This window comes from Furipterus horrens, unplaced genomic scaffold, assembly GCF_987537825.1.
Source record: "Furipterus horrens unplaced genomic scaffold, mFurHor1.1.pri manual_scaffold_9, whole genome shotgun sequence".
In the NCBI taxonomy this organism is placed as follows: Eukaryota; Metazoa; Chordata; class Mammalia; order Chiroptera; family Furipteridae; genus Furipterus; species Furipterus horrens.
In genome coordinates, this window is record NW_028327179.1 from 79371813 (window position 1) to 79394668 (window position 22856).

The following is a 22856-nucleotide window of genomic DNA, read 5'->3' on the forward strand; positions in this document are numbered from 1 at the left end:
ACACATAACACAGACTGGGTTGTTGAGTTTTGACCTGCTGGCCTGGGTCCCCCTGCTCTCTGCCCACCGGGGCGGCCAGGCCCCGAGCACAGAGGATGTGGGCTGGGGTGCGTGCCAGGAGCAAACAGCCATGGGCAGGAGGGGCTTCCTCTGTGAGGTCAGAGCGCAGGGCCCTGATCGTACATGAGCCTCCCAAGTGTGTGCCGTCGGCAGGCACAGAGCGTGCAGGTTTGCGGGCTGGTCTGCTGGGACTGAGAGCAGCTGGGGAGGCCGCGCACCGTCTGGCTGCCCTCCATGGCACTGCCCTGGCTTTCAAGTCCCTCCCGAGCCCCTGATGGGATCACTGCTGTTCTCACAGGCAGTCTGTCCCACCACAGTGGTCCCCACCTGAGTCCAGGCTGAGCCCAAAAGGCTCCTTTCGCATAATTCCAGAGCTGAAGAGGGGTGAGGTGGGGACCATGGGGGTCCTGGCAGGAATAAGTGGAAGCAGGGAAAAGCAAGCTGGCCGTGGGCAGGGGGCTGGGGACACTGGAATCTTGAGCCAAAGTTCTTGGTGGGCCCAGGCAGCTTGGGAGATAACACCCATCTCTGAGTCAGTTTAGTTTTGTGAGCTGGGGGTGGTCCCCTCCTTGCAGCCCCCTTGTGGGGATTCAATGAGATCCCAGTTCCATGCTGTGAGGCGATATAAGACTGCAGGTGTGGTCCGCAGTGGCCATGCACCAGTGATGTCCTCTAGAGCGCTGGGGAAAATGCTCAAAGGACAGAGAGCAGAAGGACAAAGGCCTGAGCTATGCCACGCACCCAGAGCAGCATTCAGGGTACTCAGGGTTGCCCCTGCCTTAGGGATGCTTAGGTACTTGTCCTGGGATGCCTGGCCCCTTACACCGTGAGGACGTGCAGGCGCCGGTCACTGTGCTCTCAAGGCCACTGTCACCTGCTCTGAGCCATGTCTGTCGTTTCCATTAGTGGTTTTTCAGCTCTGTGGTCTCTGCATTAGCCTGTTTTCTGTGCACAGTTGCAATAGTATTGTGCTATCTTATAAACCAACTTGTGAACCCAGGTATGCTCTGCATGGACCCCACTATAGAAGGGCGTGCTGCTGCTTTCCGGTTTGCTTTCCCTTGGATTTCTCATGTGTCTTAGGTTCACCTTACATCTGACTTCTGGGTCAAAGTCTTCATTCCAGGAGGTCACCGGCATTTCTCAGGCTGGATGAAAGGAGTGGGGTTCAGGAGCAGGAGGGTGCCGAGGCACTTAACCCCAGGCTGAAGGCCCAGTGTCCACACTTAAGCCCAGCAGTTTCTCATGCACTCAGGAGGCAGGTTTAAGGTTCGGAGGCAATAGGCATCAAAAGTGCCCCACTTTGGTCAGGTGGGAGCAGGTGGGACAGGAGAGCAGGGCTGTCCGGAGTCAGGGCCTGGGGTGATGCGTGACTGCAGGCTCCATGGGTGTCAATACAGCCTTCTGCTCAGACTCTACCCTGGATGATGTCTGCAGCCACACAATACAGCCATTCCTGGCCATCACCTTTGGGTGCCACATATGGGACTGGGCTTGTGGTCCTCTCTAGAGAGAGAAAGAGGAGGGGAATGTCAAGCAAAAAATGAGAAACTGAATAAGGTCTGCAATCTAATTGACAATGTCATACCAATGTCAATTTTCTGACTTGATATTGTACTACAGTTACATAAGATTTCACCACTGGCAGTACATGGATAAGGGGCTCATGGGACTCTATGTACTCTTTTTGCAATTTTTGCCTATAATCATTTCCAAAAAAGGGTTTCAAAACACAAAAAGTATCAATTATATTCATATAAATAGGAACAAAACATTTAAAAATAGTTTACATTGAAAGGCATAAACTACCTAAGAATTAACCTAATAAAGGCTGTACATTTACAGAGGAAATCATAAATTTTACAGAGGAAATCATACATTTTATTGACAGAAATAAGAAAGAAAACCTACATAAATGAAGCGATACCATGCTCATGAATATTTAGGAGTCTCAAATACTGTAAAGAATGCAACTCTTCCCACTCTGATTATGGAGGCAATACAATTCTAATCAAGATCAGGTTTTGATTTTTAAAGGAACATGACAATTAAATATATATGTAAGTGCAAAAGGCAAAAAAGAAGGCTAAACACAGTGAATAAACGTGTTTGACCATATATGAAAACTTACTCATTTTAAGTGCTCTTACAGAAAGATAAAGCAAAGGGACACAAGGAAACTTCTGGAAGTAATGGCTGTGTTTATACCCTTGATTGTGGTAATGTTATCATTTGTGTATGCATATGTTCAAACTCATCAAATTATATATATTATATATTAAATATGTGCAGTTCTTGTGTATCAATTATACTTTAATAAAGCTGTAAAAACTTTTAAAAAGATTTTCAGCCACCCTCTGGGAAATCAATACTTTCCCCCATGTGCTGAAATAAAAGGAAGAAAAAGAAGGAAATGGCCAGTGGGCAATTATATTTGCAGATAGATGTCTGACCTAGAGAGAGATTTGATATAAAGCCAAGCGCACAGATGGGAGCATTCAGAAAAATGTGTGAAGTGGGAGTAGTGCTGGGTAAAGGAAACGATGAGGGAAGACCCCTCTTGAAGAAAAGTGCGAAGGAAAAAGCTTGCAAAGGAAGCTGAGAATAGCTGGAGAGCTAGGTGGAGGATCCTGGAAGAAGCCGTGTCAGAAAGTAAGGCGACAAGAGGGTTTGGCTTCAGGTGGTGGGCACACAGTGCAATATACAGGTCTTGTATTGTTGAAATGTACACTTGAAGCCTATATGACCCTACTAGTCAATGACACCCCAATAAATTTAATAAAAATAAAATGAAATAAAGTAAAAATTAAGTAAGGTGTAGGCAAAACAGGAGGCTGAATGACAAGAGAGTAAGTGATAAAGCAGTTCACATCGCAGGCCTGTGAGGGCAGCTTCTTGGTTGGACCTTGCAGCAGCGTGGGACACTGAGGAAAATCTACCACCCAATACCACCTGTCACCAAGTGTAAAGGAGACCCCAACAAGCTGAGGGACCTGATGTCCTCATATGCCTTTGCCATGCAACCCTGCCAGAAAGAGCACGAGGAGAAACAACACCCAGATTCTTCAGGCAATTTTGCGGAATTCTCCAAGAAATGTTCAGGCATGGCAGACCATGTATGCGAAAGAAAAGTCAAAGTTTGAAGATACGTCAAAGAGTGACAAAGTGCACTGTGACTGAAAGATAATAGATTTATATCCTCCCGCAGGTGATAAGGGGAAAAAATGATCCTAGTGCTCCTAAAATGACTCCATCTGTCTTCTTCCTGTTTTTCTTTGAATAGTGCTCAAAGATAAAAATGAACACCAGGGTTTATCCAATGGGGATATTGCAAAAATAAAATAGTGAAATGTGGTCTGCACATTCAGCCAAAAATAAGCAACTATATGAACAAAAAGCAGCTAAGCTAAAGGAGAAATGAGAAAAGGATATTGCCGCATACTGTGCCAAGGGCAAAAGTGAAGTGGGAAAAGAAGGGCCCTGGCAGGCCAACAGGTTCAAAGAAGAAGGAACGAGAGGATGAGGAGGAGGGAGAAGATAAGAATAAACTGCTGTCCTGTACCTATGTGCCTGGAGTATTATGTGTTTTCTCGGGCAATTGTTTTGTTAAAAATGTGATTCAAGCCCAACTCAAATATTAGTTTCAGTACAAAACTGTACAGATTTTTGTAATAGCTGATAAGATCCTTTGTAGAGAATATAGATTTTAAAATACAAGTCACAGTTTTTTGAGTGGCTACTAAATACAGTTGCATTTTTAAGGCTTCTGATGTGACTATAAGTGTTTTTAACTATTTAATGATTTTTTCAATGTCTTGATTTGTGTATGGTAACACAGTATACTCACAAAAATTAGTATCAATAATAAATTTAGCACTTTTAAGACTGTAGCATTTTATTTTTTAAAAATTTGGTAGTAAAATTATGTATATGAGCCCTGACTGGAGTGGGGCAGTTGGTTGAGCAACGTGCCACAAAGAGAAAGTTCGCCGATCCCATTCCGGTCAGGGCACACACCTAGGTTTTGTGTTCAGTCCCCAATCAGGGTGTGTAGGAGAGGCAACTGATTGATGTTTCTCTCACATAAATGTTTCTCTCTCTCTCTTTGTCCTTCCCTTCTCCACTCCCCTAAAACATAAATAAAATAAAATAAAATAATGTACATTAAAAGACAAAAGTAAGATGTATACCAATTTTCAAGACAAAGAGTTATCAATAGTACAGGGTGCTGCAGAAATCTCAAGATGAAACACTAAAAAGAATCCATTCAAGGATTAGCTGTAAATGGTGTGAGAGTTGATGAAAATGTTCCAAGAATATGGCGATGACCACACATTTCAGTAAATTCACTAAACATCATTGAGTTGTTCACTTGAAATGGTGAATTTTATTGATTTTATGGTATGTAAATTATACCTCCAAAAAGTTGCTTAATGTTTTCTTTAATTTAAATTTTTTTTTTAGATTTCCAGCCAAGATGGAAGCCTAGACAGACACACTGCGTCTCCCTCCACAACTTAGAAGGAATACAACTACCTCAAAGCTGAAGACAACCAGAAGTTCCAGAAAACTGAGCTGCATGGCAGTCCAACAAACAAAGATATAAAGAAGAAATACTCATCCAGACAGGTAGGAGGGCGGATCTGGGGAGGAGAGGACATGGTGTGGTGGTGGCTGTAGTGGGTGCAGCAGTGGTGTCAGCAGCGCAGGCCCATGGAAAGCACAGTCACTCATTTTAGAAAGTAGGGAGGGACACCTGGGGAGCACTCCCAGCACCAGATCAGACCGCACAACTCATAGTTCCAGCGCTGGGGGAAAATAAAGCCTCATTGCTTCTGACTATGCAAACAAGTGGGAGCTCGGGTGGAGGAAGAAACTGCCAGTCTCTCAGCAGAGTCTGCTTATTTAAAGGGCCCCCACAGTCCTAGAATGTCTGCAGATCCACTGTATCTGGGAACAATGGCCACGGCAACAGCTAGAGAGGCACCAGTCCCATACAGAAGTGGGAGAAGTCCCTGGAAAAGGGGCAAGTGCTGAGCAACCGGCATTGTTCCCACTCATACCCCTCCCCCACAAACAGCACCACACTATGGTGAAAGGGGTCAGCCAGTACTCATGAATACCTAAGGCTCCGCCCCTCACAACATAACAAGTGCAACAGCTCTACCTAAGTCACTGAGGCAAACAAACACAGGTGCCTTTCAAGATGAAGAGACAGAGAAGTGTGACCAAAAAGGGAATAGATCAAGGTTCCAGTGGGAGAACTAAGTGATGAGGAGATAGCCAACCTAACAGATGAGGAAACAGCCAAGCTAACAGACATAGAGTTCAAAACACTGGTGACCAAGATGCTGACAGGCTTGACAAATATGTTTAAGTATGGCAAACACATAAGGGAAGAGGTGATGGCTATGCTAAATGAAATGAAGGAAAATCCACACAAAACAAATGGTGAACAGAAGAAAACCAGGGTTCAAATCAATGATTTGGAACATAAGAAAGAAAAAAAAAAGAACAGTCAACCAGTACAGAATGAGGAAACAAGAATAGAAAAAAAATGAGGAGAGGTTTAGAAACTTCTGGGACAACTTTAAACATGCCAACATCCAAATCATAGGGGTACTAGAAGGAGAAAAGGAAGAGCAAGAAATTGAAAGCTTATGTGAAAAAAATAATGAAAAAAAAAAAAAAAAACTCTCCAAATTTGGCGAAGGAAATAGACATACAAGTCCAGGAAGCACAGAGAATCCCAAACACGCTGGACCCAAAGAGGACCACACCACGGCAACTCATAATTAAAATGCCAAAAGTTCAAGAGAGAATCTTAAATGCAGCAAGAGAAAAAAAGAGCATTACCTACAAAGGGGTGCCTATAAGACTTTCAGCTGATTTCTCAAAAGAAACTTTGCAGGCAAAAAGGGACTGGCAAGAAGTATTCAGAGTGATGAAAGGCAAGGACCTACAACCAACATTACTCTATCCAGCAAAGCTATCATTTAGAATGGAAGGGCAGATTAAGTGCTTCACAGACAAGGAGTTCATCATCACCAAGCCATTATTATATGAAATGTTAAAGGGACTTATTTAAGAAAAAGAAGATCAAAACCATAAATATTAAATGACAACAAACTCACAACTATCAACAACTGAACCTAAAAAATAAAAACAAAATTTAACTAAGCAAACAGAATAAGAACAGAATCATAGGTATGGGGATCATTTGGAAGATTATCAATTGGGAGGGGGGAGGGGGAGAAATGGGGAAATGGTACAGGCATTAAGGAGCATAATTGATCGGTACAAAATAGGGAGAAGTTAAGAATAACATAGGAAAGGGTGAAGCCAAACAACTTATATGCACAACCCATGGGCATGAGTTAAGGGGGGATGGGATTCCTGAGGGAAGGGAGGTACTGGGCAAAGGGAAAAAACTGAGACTACTGTAACAACATAATAAAATATACTTTAAAAATTTGTAAATTCTGTAGCACTTTCATAACTGTATGGAAAAAAAATGACTCTGTACTCATACCTTACATCAAACACAGGATGAATTCAGGTAGATGAGTACCTAAAAATATACAGACAAAATGGAAAAGCCTTTAGAATATGATATAGGAGAACAACTTCACAACCTCAGGTTTGGAAAGCATACTTATCTGGCAAGGAGCAACCTCATAATTGTGTTTCTTCAAATAAGGAGAAGAAACTGAGCAAAGGCCACAAACAAGTCATTCCAGGGGAAGGAAAATAAATGTGATAGGATTCCCAGTTTTCCACTGAACCAGGAGTGAAACAAAGTCTCTCTGACATCACCAAAAGCAAAATCTGCTCATCATCCATAACAATGGATATACAATTGAGACCACAGACTGCAGTTAAGTAATGTAGACATTGAATTGCCTTTGTAGAATATCCTCAGCCATATAGTCAAAAGTTTATCAGGTGTCTGCTACTTCCAATGTCTACCAAAGGAAGGAGACATCACCCTGAGTAACTAAATCATAATAAATTCTAAAATTATCCTAACAGAAGTAACAAACAACAACCTTGCAAAAAGTAAGGTTGGAAGAAAGCTCACTTCAATAAGTGGATGGCGTGATGGGGTGAAAAGGACAGAGAAAACAATCTGAATAAATCCCAGAGAAGGAAGTTCAGAAAGTTGCTGCTCTAGCAGTATGACTGAAGGAAAAGGTGGAAGGATGTGGAAGGAGCTAAGAAGGAAAAGATAAGCGCCAACAAAGGAGCAAGGTACTCAGTTTGCACTTCAGTTTCATAAGCAGCAATACCATAAGCAGAGGTTAGAAATGCCTCTGTGGATACACACAGGCTGTCCCCTCAGGGTAAGACATACTTACTGGCCCTTGTCTACTAATCAAACTCTATGTACCTTAAAATCTCAAGTCCAAGTTTAAAATCCCTGACCTCTTCAGGCAGAGCTTGGCTCCTCACCACACAGCTAGGCAAACTTTGAAATATCATGATTAGCCTTCATCACATCACACTGAATGAACTTTATGTGTTTATGTCTCTTCCTCTTACTAGACTGGAAGCTCCTTCTGACAAGGATAGTATATCATTTCACGCTAGCATCTATTACAGACCCCTGCACAAAGGAGGTGCTCAGGAAATACATGCTACACGAATGACTGGGACTATACTAAGAAATGGTGGCTATAACAGACAGCACAGAGCAGTCAGAGGAAAAATCAAACACAGTGAAACCATTGAGAAAACTGCTACAAAATTCCAGGTCAGAAGTAATGAGGAGCTGACCCCAGACAATGACTGAAAAACAAGAAAACTGATTCAAAGACATGGATGACATCAAAGAGAAGTAGACGATAATTACAAGAGTCAAACAAAGCTTTTCTTCCTGGGAAAAGTGCATATTCAAATATTACTGGGAATTCCTTTGTGCAATATACTACACTAGGCATTAGGAATGCACTAATAAGCAAAACATAAAATTTATGCCATCATTGTCATAGAGAAATAGGGAAAAATCATTGAGGGATCAAATCTTGGAAAAAATTAAGGTTGGTCTAGAAGGCAACCGGAGATGTAGATATGAAGCTCTAGAACACAGTCAAGGCCAGAAAATATTTTAGCACCATCTAGAGTTTATGCTTTGTGGGTTCATAAGGCCAATGAAGAAAATGTGTAGGTTGAGTTGAACACCAAGACTGAACTTTGAATAAATATCTATATGGATATGGGGGTGGGGGCAAATCCAGGAATTAAAACAGGAAAGAGTCAAGAAAGGTAAAGAAAAATGAGAATAAAGGGTTTTTAAAAAACCAAAACAAAAAAAAAAATGTGTTTGAAGATGGAGGTATGGTACATAGTGCTAATTACTTCAGAAATACATATTACTGAAGCATACAAAATGTATGAGGAAGACAGGAATAAGTGGGAGCATATATCATGTTCATGGATTGGAGGAATTAACATCATTAAAATGTCCATACTACCCAAAGCAATCTATAGATTCAATGCAATTCTTGTTAAAATACCAATGACATATTTCATAGATCTAGAACAAATATTCCAAAAATTTATATGGAACCAACAGAAGGTTCCAAATAGCCTCAGCAATCTTGGGAAAGAAGAACAAAGTTGAAGGTATCACAATACCTGTTTTTAAACTATAATACAAGGCCACTGTAATCAAAACAGTTTGGTACTGGCATAAGAATAGACATATAGATCAATGCAAGAGAATAGAGAGCCCAGAGATCAACCCATGTCATTACGGTCAGTTAATATTTGACAAGGGAGGCAAGAGCATACAATGGAGTAAAGACAGTCTGTTCAATAAATGGTGTTAGGAAAATTGGACAGGTACCTACAAAAAAATAAAACTAGACCACCAACTTACACTATACACTGGGATAAACTCAAAATGTATGAGTTAAATGTAAGTCACGAAACCATAAAAATCCTAGATGAAAACATAAGCAGTAAAATCTCAGACATCTCTTGTAATGATTTCTTTGCCAATATCTCTTCTAGGGAAAGGGAAATAAAAGAAAAAATTACCAAATGGGACAGCATGAAATTAAACAGCTTCCGCACAGCAAAAGAAACCATCGACACAATGAGAAGGGAACCCAGCGTATGGGAGAACGTATTTGTCAGTGATACATCTGATAAGGGGTTAAATCTCCAAAATTTATAATGAATTTATACAACTTAAGACCAGGAAGACAAACAATCCAATTAAAATATGGCCAAAGGCCCTGAATAGACACTTCTTTAAAGAGGCCAATGAACGTATGAAAATATGTTCAGCATCACTAATCATCAGTGCAATGCAAATTAAAACCAAAATGAACTATCACTTCATACCTGCCAGAATGACTACCATCAATAAATCAATAAACACCAAGTGCTGGTGAGGATGTCGAGAAAAGGGAACCCTCGTACACTGTTGGTGGGAATAAAGACTGAAAATAGTGTGGAGTTTCCTTAAAAAATTAAAAATGGAATGAATGGCCTTTTGATCCAGTGATCTCACTTCTGGTAATATATCCTAACAGTGTTGCAGCACTAATCAGAAAGAATATATGCCCTCCATTGTTCATAGTAGTGCTATTTACAATAGCCAAGGTCTGGAAACAGCCCAAGTGCCCATCAGTAGATGAGAGGATAAAAAGGCTGTGCTGCAGTTACACAATGAAATTCTACATGGCTGTAAAAAGAAGGAACTTTTACCCTCTGTGACAGCATGGATAGACCTAGAGAATATGATGCTAAGCTAACTAAGCCAGCCAGAGAAAGACAAATACCATATTGATCTCCCTCATGTGGAATATAATTAACAAAATAAACTGACAAAATAAAACCAGAAGCATGGACACATGGAACAGGTGATAGATCTCAGTAGGGCAGTGGTGGGAGGACTGGAAGAGATTAACCAAAGAACACATATGCATATAAGCAAAGCCCATGGAAACAGACAACCATCATCATAAAGGCCGATGGGGGGAAGGGGGGATTGGGAGTGGGGGTGAGCAGAGGCAGGGCACTGGTGGAAGGGGAAAATAGAGGACATCAGTAATGGTGTCAACAATAAAATACTATAGAATTAAATAAATCCAAAAATAAGACACAAACATCCTCAGGCACTGGAACATCTCAACTAACAACAATTTCTAATGACACAGAAAAATATCCTTTTCAATTCCTTCACGGTAAACTTTTTATCACAATGTTAATAATGATAGCATCTCTCATTTACTGAGTGACTGGCATTTCTCTAGTCAGTAGTCAGCTCCACGTCTCATTCAGTGGGGTTATATGCACCAGGGTAAAGACAGTCTATTTAATAAATAGTGTTGGAAAAATTGGACAGATACATAAAAAAAAAAAAAATGAAACTAGACCACCTTCTTACACCATATACAAGAATAAATTCAAAATAGATTATAGACTTAAATATAAGACTCAAAACAATAAAACTCCTAGAAGAAAATATAGTGAATGAAATAGGACATTTCTCTTAACAATATGTTTACAGATATATCTCCTCAAAGGAAACAAAAAATAAACAAACAATAAACAAATGGCACTACATCAGACAAGTTTTTGCACAGCAAAGAAAACCACCAAAAAAATAAGAAATAAAAACCCTACTAAATGGGGGAAGACAGTTGCCAATGATACACCCAATAAGGGTTAATATCCAAAGCATGTGAGGAACACAGACAATTCAACGCCAAAAAGCAAACAATCCAATTTAAAAATGGGCAGCCACTGAACAGACACTTCTCCAAAGAGGACATACAGATGGCCAAGAGACATAAAAAGATGCTCAACATCACTGATCATCAGAGATGCAAATTAAAACCCCAATGAGACATCAGCTCACACCTGTGAGAATGGCAATTGTCAATAAATTCACAAACAAATGTTGGCGAGGATGTGGAGGAAAGGAAACCCTTGTGCACTGTTGGTACGGAAGTTGCTCAAAAAATGTAACATGTAATTACCTTTTGACCCAGCAATTCTACTTTGGGGTATATATCTCAAGAAGCTTAAGATACTAATTTGAAAAGATATAGGCACCCCTGTGTTTATTGCACCATTATTTACAATAGCCAAGCTATGGAAGCAACCCAAGTGCCCATCAGTAAATAAGAGGATAAAAAAGTGGTAGTACAATGAGATATGATTTGGCCATAAAACAGAATGAAAGCTTTTTTGTAACTGCATGGATGGCTCCAAAGGATATTATGCTAAGTGAAATAAGTCAGAAAGACAAATACCATATTCACTTCTATGTGCAATCTGAAAAGCAAAATGAACGATGAAACGAAATAGAAACCAAGTCATGGAAACACAGACCAGACCGATGGTTCCCAGATGGGAAGGGGGACTGGGTGAAAAAGGTGAAGGGATTAAGAAGTGCAACTTGGTAGTCACAAAACAGTCACATTGACAGCACAGAGAATATAGTCAGCCATGTAATAAGTATGTATGGTGCCAGGCGGGCTCTTGAAATATCGGGCTGACCGCTCTGCAAAGTGTATGACTGTCTAACCACTACACTGTTCACCTGTTTTGTATTAGTTTGAAACTTATACAAAATATTGAATGAAAACTGTAATTGAAAAATAAAATTTAAGAAAGACAGTTATCTAAGTACTGTTTCCATATTATTTTCTCAGCAAATGGAGATAGTGGTCATAATCTTCTATGTCTACATCTGTAAAGTTTTTGATGACACATTTTTTTCTCCCAATATAAAATAATTTGGGGATTTAAAATGATTTAATCAGAGGTCTCGAGGCTTTTAATGTCATTAATTTAAGAAGATTTCAATTTTGTTCGACATTTAAAAGGCGGGTAGCTATACATGAAAATATCCAAACAAAAGCAAAGTTTATACCATTGGGTGACTGATAGCTAAAGTAAAATGTTCTATGATTGATTGAAACTCGTCACTGTTATAGGTGTAGTACCAGTTCTTTACCCAAAAAACCCCGTTCTTTAACCAACCCCCCCCCCCAAACGGAGAAATAATTAACTAGTGATGTGTAACGGCATCACAAGTCAGGGCAAATCCCGAGGCTCACTGGCTCACTCAGTGGAGGGAATGAACTGACTCACTCACTGTACGTTGAGCAGGACTCTGTGCCTTCACTGCCTTGTGGCTGGGCTCTGCTCCTTCCCCCTGCAACCGTCCACAGCCGTGCAGGGCCAGGCTGGGAGGGGATCAGACAGCGTTTGGGGGGCAAATGGAAGGCAGTTGCGGGCTGTTGGAGGGAAGATGGCAGCCGTTGGAGCGGTTGGAGCCGGTGGAGGCGCTGGAGCTTCTGGAACCCTCGGAGCTTCTGCAGCCGCTGGGGCGGTTGGATTGGACCCTGGGGGTACCACTAGCCAATGAGGAAGCACCCAGGGCTATAGCCATCGAGACCCATGGGGTGGGGCTGCCAGGCCGAGTGGGAACTCTGACATGCAATTAGGCTAATCAGAGGCCCTGCGTCTGAGGAGCTGAGGACGCTGTGGCCAAGCGGGGGCTGTGGGAGGAGGGGCGGGAAAGTTGGTTGCCGCGGTCCCCGGGGCTGCTGAGCTGCAGACCACGTGGCCATGGTGGCCGAATAGCCCTGCAGGTCAGGATGCCACAGCCAGGGCTGCTGACGGGGCCCCGCCCACCTCCTCTCCCGCCCTCTTCCCCTGGGGCGGGGCCCAGCACCCAGGGCTTGGCAGTCTCCTGGTCCACAGTCTGTAGCCCAGCACTGCGTGGTCTTGCCCACCTTTTCAGTATTTCCAAAGTTCTCGTCTGAGGAACGCTAGAGCAAAGGGTTCCCTGGTCAATCACACGTGTGAACCGTGAATTAGAGGCTTTCTGTTACTGTTGTTGCCTTCCTCCCTCCCCTCCTTCCCCTGTCTACCTTCCCCCTTTCCCTTTTTCTCTCCTTTTCCCCACCTCCCCACGCTCATCTCTCTCCCTCATCCTTCTCCTTCTCCCTCTTCCTCATCCCTCATCTCTCATCCCTTTCCATCCCTCATCCCTCATCCATCATCCCGCTCCTTCATCCCTTTCCCTCTCCCTCATCCTTCTTCCTCATCTCTCTCCCTCTCCCTGGTTTTGTGTTAAACGGTAGGCCTTACTGTAGCCTTTAATAGGATGCCTATCCATTAAGGAGCTGTTAAGTGCTTTCGATGAAAACAATACAGTAGAGATTTTTGTATGACAGAACCATGAGAAGCTTATCAGTCAAGTATAAAGGCAGAGCATTTGTTTTTATTCTCAGGCTTTTTTATTCCCTTTTAAAAAATGATTTGTTTTCATCATGTGAAATTCAGAAAATATCACAAAAATAACACAAATAAACTCTAATCCCTCTATAGAGACAATTGCTGTTAATATCATGGTGTATATTGTTATTAAATGATATATATAGCTTTATACATTGTACTTAATATTTATTAATTATCTTTTACAGTCTTTAATAGCAGCATAGCATGCCATTGAATACACGTACCAAAATTTATTGAACAGTCACTTGTGTTACACATGTAGATTTTCATAATTTTTGATTAAAGAACAACACTTTAACATCTTTATAACTAAAGTATTATAAACAGTCTTGGTTATTTCTTTAGGATTAATTCAGTATTGGCCAGTTTCATTGTTGGAAACAAGCAAACGCAAACAAAAACGGTTATTTTTATAAGATTTGTATTTCTTGGGTGCTAGTCATCTGACCGTTTTATCTCCTTGGGTGTATTAGCCATTCGTATTTCTTCAGTACATTTTTTTTTCTATCAGTCGTACTGTGCCCTTTCTTTTCTTTGATGATGTCCCACACGTGCCACAGTTTTATTTTTATCTAGCTGAATCTGTCCACAATCTCTTCTAGGATTTTGCCTTCTGTGCCCTGCCTACAAAATTCCATTCTCTTACCGGTCAATGAAAATATTTATTAATGTCAGTATATTTTAATCTGTTGTCCGTGCATCTTCCAAGAGGCTTAAATAAAACCAACAACGATGATCCGTGGGTTCATTGCAGATTGGCTAAATGGAAATCTTCCCAATGAAGTTCATGAATCTGTAGCTTAACAAGCTCCCCTAATAATTTTTCTCCTTGAAGTTTCTATATCCACTGACCCTTGATTTCAGCTTTTGTACTTGTTTTCACATTTTTTAGAGTATTTTTGGTGTCAAGTATAAAATAAGAGACTACATCTGTTTTAGTCTAAATGTTGCTCCATCTGTTTCAATACAACATATTGAATAAACTATCTCTTCCTGAATAGCTTGAAATGTTACCTTTCTCATATGCTAAATTCATGATCTAGTCTCCTTACAATTCCTATTGACTTTCTTATTCCAGCACCAATACTAAATGGTTTTAACTATGGTAGGTTCTTAACACTTTAATGTCATTATTTAAAGGTACTTTTGTAATATTTTTAAAAATCTACATCATAACATGAAATAACTGAGAAGCTGGGCAACTCCAAACAGCCAAAAATTGTTTCCTGGAAATGACCAAGTTCCTACGGAGACAAGAGCACCTGTGCACGTAGATATTAAATCTGTGAGGTGTTTGCATGTAAAAACAGTAAATATTTATTTCTATGCATTCATTTATGATCAGTCTCTACTGAGTACCTACTGTACACAAGGCACTCGTCTGTATAGATTTATGTGTATACACTGTCTATTTATTCATCCGTGTGAATCAGTGTATATGTGTCTTTTCACATGTGTAGCTGTGTGTACGCACACTCATCTGTACCTCTTTCATTTTCATTATTTACTTTAATTTTAAGTAGTGCTTTAATTTGCGTGAGACGTTATCATCCAAGCCAACTTTTTCTGTTTCCCGTATATTAGTAATTTGAGTTAGCTTGCATATATTAGGTAATACAAACACATTGTAGTGCACCCTCAGGAAAATAAAACTAGGTGACCGTGTTATATAAAAACACATGATGCATTTTTATAGATATTTGAGAACTGAAAATGTTGTTTTCAAAACAACCCTAATTTAAAGTTTCAACTTTGATATCACCTGACTGTGACATCTTGGAAAATACTTTGATTTTATTTTTATGGCTGTAAAACACTTCTGTAAAATGTGACAGAAGTTCTTTTGTTTTTGTTTTTTCACTTTATCCTAAAATGCTCCAACTGGTTGAAAAAATACTCATAAAATACATATAACATAATAGTTTACTATTCATTAGTAGTATCTTTCAGAAGTAGCTTAGAATCTAGAATAAATAATATTAATGGTATATCCTGAACCCAGTGAAGCCCCATTTGGGAACTTTTTCTTGGAGGTAGGGACCACAGGGTATGGCTTTTGGCCCCTGGCTCCCCACAGAGTAGGGAGACAGTACTTGGGACTTCTCTTGTATCAATTTTCAATTGAAGACGGGGTTGCGTGGTTTGAAAAACAAAAGGAAAAAAACCAAACCAACAAAAAGCTAGAACCCTCTTCATCAGTAGCAAGAACAATCTGAATCAGACTGAAATTCGTTAATTCCATCCCTTCTCTATTCAAGGCAATGTCAGGTATTGGCAAAGCATACCTTTTGCTTTTCAGCAACCTTCTGTCTGGTAAGGCAATAAAAACGTTTAGTCCGGAGATTATACGTAGTTCCGTTAAATTGGTGAAAGTAGTGTCACAGGATTTCCCCAAAGGGCTAGCATCATATTTGACCTGCCAGGAAGAATGGTAAGACTTTGTTTCAACGGAGATGAGACGAAGGAGAATTCTCCCCCAATCTATTTTCAAGCTTATCTTTCCTCTCCAAACAGCCATATTGATTCATTAACATAAGGCTGCAGAGTGAAGAAACTTGATGTTTTTACCTCTCTTTTTAACATCAGAATGTAAGTTGTGTTCAGTTTATTTATATATGCATGGTTTTCAAGTTTATCCAATGGAATTTAAACAGAACACTGGTATTTAATGAGCTGATAAATGATTTTTGAAAATGCTTACCTTGGAATAATACATAGTGCTTAGGTTGCATGACGATATTGGTGTGTCTATACGTGATATCATTACTAATATTTTTATGTTTTTGTTCATTACACTGATACGTTGATAAATTGCAAATGGCCCTGACAAAACCTCTCTTTTCTTTGTCTTTTCCTTGCTGAAGAAATTGTGATAAATAACAGAAAATGTGGATCAACACTTTAAAGCAATGAAAACAGATAACCTTTTCTTAGTGCTATTTATTATTTTGAATTTGCAAATTTTGTAAAATAGACCGATTTCATACCAAGACTTTTACATAAAACTCAAATTCTCCTGTTGGTACTTCAAGTTAGTAAAGACAAAAAACAAACTACACCTCCACTTGTTATATTAAAGTCAAAAGACAAGAGTGATATCAAAATAAACCATTTCTTGAAAGTAAGACGGTTGTCATGGATGTCCTGTACATGGGGACAAACTTCCACAATTGTTCATAGATGAGAGCTAAGTAACTGTTTTTCTGTGCGTGCAAAACTTGAAGCAAGAAGCAGGTCATTTAAGATAAGTGTGCACAAAGTTCCCCATGATGGCGGTATAAAGTGAGGGAGGGAAAATGGAAATAAAATTAAGGTGGCCACACAGAAATGTATCAGAAGATTCAATTAAGGCTAAAGTGGTTATCTTCAGAATGTGAGTGTGACTCTGAGAATTAAGGTGCCAGAAGGCAGTGTGAGTAGTTTGGAAGAAAAGTCTGCATATGAAGATAATACTACTAAGCACAGATACAGAATACAATTGTAACCATTGTGTTAAAGAGAATGTGTTTTTATTACCTCAACTGAAATTGATCATTCTGTTTCACGTATCCATGACTTTTTATATGCTACCCCTCTGGCCAGATCCTCTTTCATGATTTGTCCACATAGGGAACTTATATTCAACCTTCAAAATCGGTTCAAATATTAACCCTTCTTTGGATCTTCCCTGAGCCCAGGTTAGAACAGATTTCTTCCTACATTATGCTATCACCAAAGTACACTTACCTGCTTACATTTCTTGCTTGCAAACAGTGAACTACTTGAGAGCAAGTACTTTTTCCATTTTCTTTATATGTATTACTGGTCTTGGTAGATATTAGGTATGATGGCAATGTGTGCTGAGTGAATGAGACAAAGAATTTTAGTCGTTTGAATACATGCTACCTTCTTTCTGGCAGGGAATAGCTAATAGGACCAACTGTTTTCTTTCCCTGTCTCTGAGTTTAAGACGCTAAAAACAATGTTTTGAATCTGTAGGTCGTTTTGGTTATTATGGACATCTTAACAACATTTCTTCCTACCCATGAGCACAGTATGTGCTTTTATTTATTTCCATCTTCTTCAGTTTGTTTCTTGAGTGTCTTATAGTTTTCTGAGTACAGGGCTTTTACTTCTTTAGTTAATATTTTTCTGAATTTCTATAAAAATTTATTTGAGCCAAACAGAGGTACACCTGGATGCAAGATCTCAACAGACTGAGAAAGATCTCCCCCTCCTCGGTTCAATTTGCTACTAGGTATTTTTTAATGCAATTGTAAAGGGGATTGTTTTCTTAGTTTCCCTTTCTGCTAGTTCATTATTGGTGTATGAAAATGCAACTGACTTCTGAACATTTCTTTTCTATCCTGCTATTCCACTGAGTCCAGGTATCAACTCTAGTAGTTCCTAGGTGGAATCCGCAGGGCTCTCTGTGTACAGTGGCATGCAATGTGCAAATAATGACAGTTTCACCTCTTCCGTTCCAGTTGGATGCCTCCTTTGGTTTCTTCTTCTTGTCTGATTGATGTGGCTAAGATTTCTTGTATTATGTTAAATAAGAGTGGTGAAAACCAGCATCCCTGACTTCTTGCTTATCTTAAGGGAAATGCTTTTAGTTTTTTCCCATTGAGTATGATGTTGGCTGTGGGTTTGTCATATATGATCTTTATTATGTTGAAGTATGCTCCCTCTATTCCCACTTTGCTGAGGGCTTTTATCATAAAGGTGTGCTGGATTTTATCAAATGCTTTTTCTGCATCTATTGACATGATCATTTGACTTTTATCCTTCATCTTGTTTATGTGGTGTATCACGTTCATTGATTTGCGGACATTGTAACAACCTTGCGTCTCCAGAATAAATCCCATTTGGTTATGGTGTATAATCTTTTTTAATGTATTGCTGGACCAAGTCTGCTAATATTTTGTGGAGAATTTTAGCATCTAAGTTCATCAGAAATATTGGCCTATAATCCTTTTCTTTGTCATGTGTTTATCTGATTTTAGAATTAGGATAATGCTGGACTCGTCAAATGAGCTTGGGAATCTTCCATCCTCTTGAATTTTTTGAAATAGTCTTTTTTTAGAAGGTTTTGTTTATTTATTTTTAGAGAGAGGGAAGGGAAGAAGAAAGAGAGTGAGGGAAACATCAATCAGTTGCCTCTTGTACGCACCCCAACGGGGGACCAGGCCCGCAGCCCAGGCCTGTGCCCAGACCAGGAATGGAACCGGCAAGCCTTCGCTTTGTGGAATGACGCTGAACCAACTGAGCCTCTCTGGTCAGGGCAAATTCTTCGGAAGAGTCTTGCCTGGCTTCTGGTCATGGGGTTGCACTTAGCGCAGCAGTCTCTACCCCAAGGTTATACACACACTCACTAAAAGGACTTCTGTTTTTATGTCTTCTGTCTAATCTACCTGGCATTTCCCTTAAAAACAACAAAAAATGCTCTTTCAGATAAAAACAACTATATGTGAGCAGACACAAAAAGGCACGAATTGTAAGACGTCATTCTTAGGAAACATCCAGAGCAGGAAAAGGAGGAGAGAAAGAAAGCATGTTGCCAGGGTTGGGAGGAGTGGGGAGTTAGTACTTTTGATGCAGAGTTTCCTTTTGGGGAGATGGAACATCCTGCAACTAGATAGTGGTGACGCTTGCACGGCTTCTTGAATGTGCTCATGCTCGGGAATGGCACAATTTAAAATATAAGCAATAGCTTTTATTTATAACTTATAAAACATAGCACTGTAAAAAAATAAAGGGAAACAAAAATCTTAAAATGTCATAGAGGTGAAAGGAAACAGGAGTACAGGAGTACAGGTTCAACAAGTGGCCCTGAGACATGGGCCAGAGGCAGCACTTCTGCTGTGGCAGGAACAAGGGCAGGTTCAGGGGAAGGTTCTTCAGGCAGCGTCACTGCTCTTCTCAGAAAGTGAAATCACTGCTCCTGTCTGAGGAGGTGCTCAGAGAAGGGGACCCAGCAGTGACCTCACTACCTCACCGTAGAACCCAACTGAACTTGCACCCTGGTACCAGGCAGCCATTGTAAAACTGCCCCTGCCCAGCTCACTTGGCTAGAGACATTTGAACTGACAGAATGTTCTCCTGTTGTCTGCCCATGTCCTGAGACCAGGGCTGCAAAAGATGAAGTGGTGATCCTAGGTTCCACTGCTGTCGCCTCTGGGTCTGTACTCAGCCCAGGCATCTGTGGCCCTTTTCATGGCGGAACCTGGAGGTAACACACAGGGAGGCCCAGGGCAGTTGTGTTTAGGCCAGGCCACCATTCCGATCCCACCTGAACACACCGATGTCACCTACCTGTGGGTGTGTCTGTGTGTGTCTGTGTGTATGGGGACTCATGTGAAGAGGGCCCTCCCCAAACAGGAACAAGCTGAGGAGGGGGAGAAGCCTGGGTGGCTGGTCACGTCCACATCCCAGGTTAAGGGTGGCTTGATGGACATGGAGTATGGGTGAGTTCCTCTGCCCGACGTTTATCCTGAGCCCTGGAGACGAGTCTCACTCCCCCTGGATGGAGGTCTGTGCAGACACAGGGCTAGGCCTGGTCCTGTACAGTGGGCAAAAGCAGCAGTGACTAGGGCCTGGCAGGGCTTGAGGCCTCCGGACCAAGTGCCAGTCCGTGTCATTGCAGAGCTCAACCCGGGTCACAGAGGAGCAACAGGTGGTCGACAAAGACCCTCACTCTGTCTCCAGCAGTGAGGAGCAGGTGTGCCACACCACTGAGGGCAAGAGCAGGGCCAGAGTCACTGTGTTCCCCCAGGGGTCTGAGGAACCAGGGCCCATGGATGGCTGAAAAAAGACTCCTGTCCCGAAGCCCTCCAGGCTCAACAGGCAGCCCAGGGTCTCTGACTCCAGCCTGAAGCACCAGGCCCACGTTAATGAAACCGGGTCGGAGGACCTGGAGCCCAGGGAGGCAGAGGCCAAGGGTGGGAAGGCAGGGGAGGTCGTGGTTTGATGGAGGGCAAAGATGCAGGCAAGCTTATTGGAGGAGTTGGTGCCAGACACACAGGGAGCACCCACAGAGGCTGGCCAGGAGCAAAGACCAGCCTCAGACCACACATCCGCTGGACTCTTAGTGTGGAGGACGTCCTGGGGTACATCCTGAGCTGCAGGTTCTCCAGAAGACTCTAGCTGTGTTCTGTCTGTAGGGGACACTTGGAAATCCAGGCAAGTGTGTGATTTTTTCTCCTCTCACAGCGTCTGCACCAGCCCAGGAGAAGCAGTTGGTAGAAAAAGACCCCCACCACCTCTCCACCAGTGACAGGCAGGTGGGCCACACACTCCAACACCAGAGCAGGCCCAAAGTGACAGTTGTCACCCAGGGGTCCGGGGCATCAGGGCTCCTGGATGTCCAGAGAAGGACACCTTCCCCGAAGCTGCCCAGGCTCCACAGGCAGCTCAAATGTCCAACCCCAACCTGGTGCACGGTGTCGGGTTAAACACACTGGCTCAGAAGACCTGGAGCCCAGGGAGGCGGAGCCCAATGGTGAGAAGGTGGGGGAGGTGGGGCTGGAGTGGGGGCTGGAAGTGTATGTAAGCTTATGGGGAGCAGTCTGTGCCAGACAAACAGGGGCACCCACAGAGGCTGCCCAGATCACCCATCTGCTGGGCTGTCTGTGGGGAGGAGGTCCTGGGGTGGGTCCTGGATTGTGGCTTCTCTGGAAGGAGCACATGGAAATGCTGGCACGTGGGTGATCTTCCCTCCTCTCCCAGACCAGGAGGCGTGCCCATCTCCAGCGGTCGTGGCACCTCTGGCAGCCACTCCAGCTGCCGCTCTGGAGCCCGGGCATCTCCTGACTTACTGACACCCCACCACACCTGCCTGAAGAATAGTGCCTCCAACCTGCCCTGGTTCCTGCCACAGAGGGGGAGCTGCCCCTGGAAAATACATCAGGGCCAGTTATAGAGTCACTTACTATTCAGTCGGCTCTCCCACTCCCACCAGAGGTTGTTTTACCCACCCTCCACTTGACATTTCCCTTTTATTTTCTTTAATTGTTATGTATTCATTTTCTCCAGGGCATGATTAAGTTTAAGTATTAAATAGAAGTTATTGCTTATATAGTAAATTGCGCTGTTCCTGAGCCTGACGTACATTCACGACGCTGTGTAAGCAGCACCGCTGTCCAGGTGCGGGATGTTCCATCTCCCCAAAGGAAACCCTGCACCAGAAGCGCTCACTCCTCACTCTTCCTGCCCAGGGCAACCCCTGATGTGCTACTCATGATGGCCACCTCTGTGGTGAGACTTGTAAATACCGATCTTCTCCTTGTGGTGATCTCTAGATTTTTTTATAATGCATATATGACTTTGCTAGTCCTAAAAATATTAAAGTCACATGTTCAATGTTACCCACTTATTACTAATTTATGTAGTAGAGTACATTGTTTAGTTTTTAACTTATAAAGGCTTTGTGACGGAAATGAAGGTTTATTATAGTACAATAATGAATTCTGAAGCAAATCAGAATCAAGAAAAGAAGAAAGCGCTTCCAGGGAGGGGAGCTCTGACAGGGGGTGCTCACCATTCCAGCCCTTTCCCTGTGTGTGCATGCTGTGTCACCATGTGCACATGCATGTGCCTGCGTTCCCATGCTTATGTTGCATGTGTGGATGCTTGTGCTTGGTCACATGTGTGCACTTGGACTGTTGGGCAGGGCGCATTCTGAGGTGTGAGACCTATTGGAAACTCATTTCCTTATTGGCGGACACTGCCAGTCAGTCCTCTTCCTCCTTGGCAATTTCTGTGTCCCCGCGTTAGAATTTCCAAAGCCCCTGCCGTGAAACATGAGCCGTTTCCATTTTTTCACTCCCATCATCATGTCCAGGGGAATATCTGTTTTCCTAGAAGCAGGGATTCTTTGCCTAATGTGAACACAATTTTAAGGTGTTGGGGGCAGTTCCCTACATCTCAGGTCCCCTCCCTTCTCTGAGCCTTGCTTGCGAAAGCAGGAGTGCAGGGCGCCAAGGCCTGGGGCTGAGACCTCAGGGAGGGAGGGAGGAAGAAGGGCTGGGATCCAAGGAGATGAATGTACCTGGGAATGAGGCCGTGCCCAGCTGGAAGGTCCCATCCATCCTGCCCGTGCCCTGCTTCATGTAACACCCCCCAGCCTCATATCTCTACCCAACACCAGCCTCAGCCTGCTCAGATGAGCTGCACAGCTTGGCCCTGCCCTCCAGGACACTGGAGGGTGCAGTCTGCACATTTTGGCCTGCTCCTCCCCCTCAAAGCACGGAGCCCATTCCTCTCTGTCAGGAAAGCAAGTCTGGGGAGGCTCAGTAGTCACGGGACCACTGTGACAGTGCTCTATCCAGGTGAAGATCTCAGTTACCACAGCAGGACCTACTGGAGTTCGTGTGAGGAGAAGGGATCCTACACGGGGCCTCACAAAAGGTGCCAGAAGGTCAGAAGGTCAGGATTGAGGCTTTGGGGCAGGCCACAGCACCCAAACCACAGAGGTCCTCCAGCAGGGACCTCTTCCTTGGCCCTGTGCCAGCCCCCAGCTCACACACCCAGCTTCTGTGAGGGGTGCT

The 22856-nt window shown here is 42.5% G+C and overlaps 1 long non-coding RNA gene across 1 annotated transcript in view; it reads left to right on the forward strand.

The window, feature by feature from the left end:
- The first annotated feature begins 15846 nt into the window (after positions 1-15846).
- Positions 15847-22856, forward strand: part of LOC150002000 (uncharacterized) — a 127648-nt gene continuing 120638 nt past the window's right edge. The window contains exon 1 of the long non-coding RNA XR_016513076.1: positions 15847-15918. This is a non-coding gene — a long non-coding RNA (uncharacterized LOC150002000). The remainder of the gene's footprint in view (positions 15919-22856) is intronic.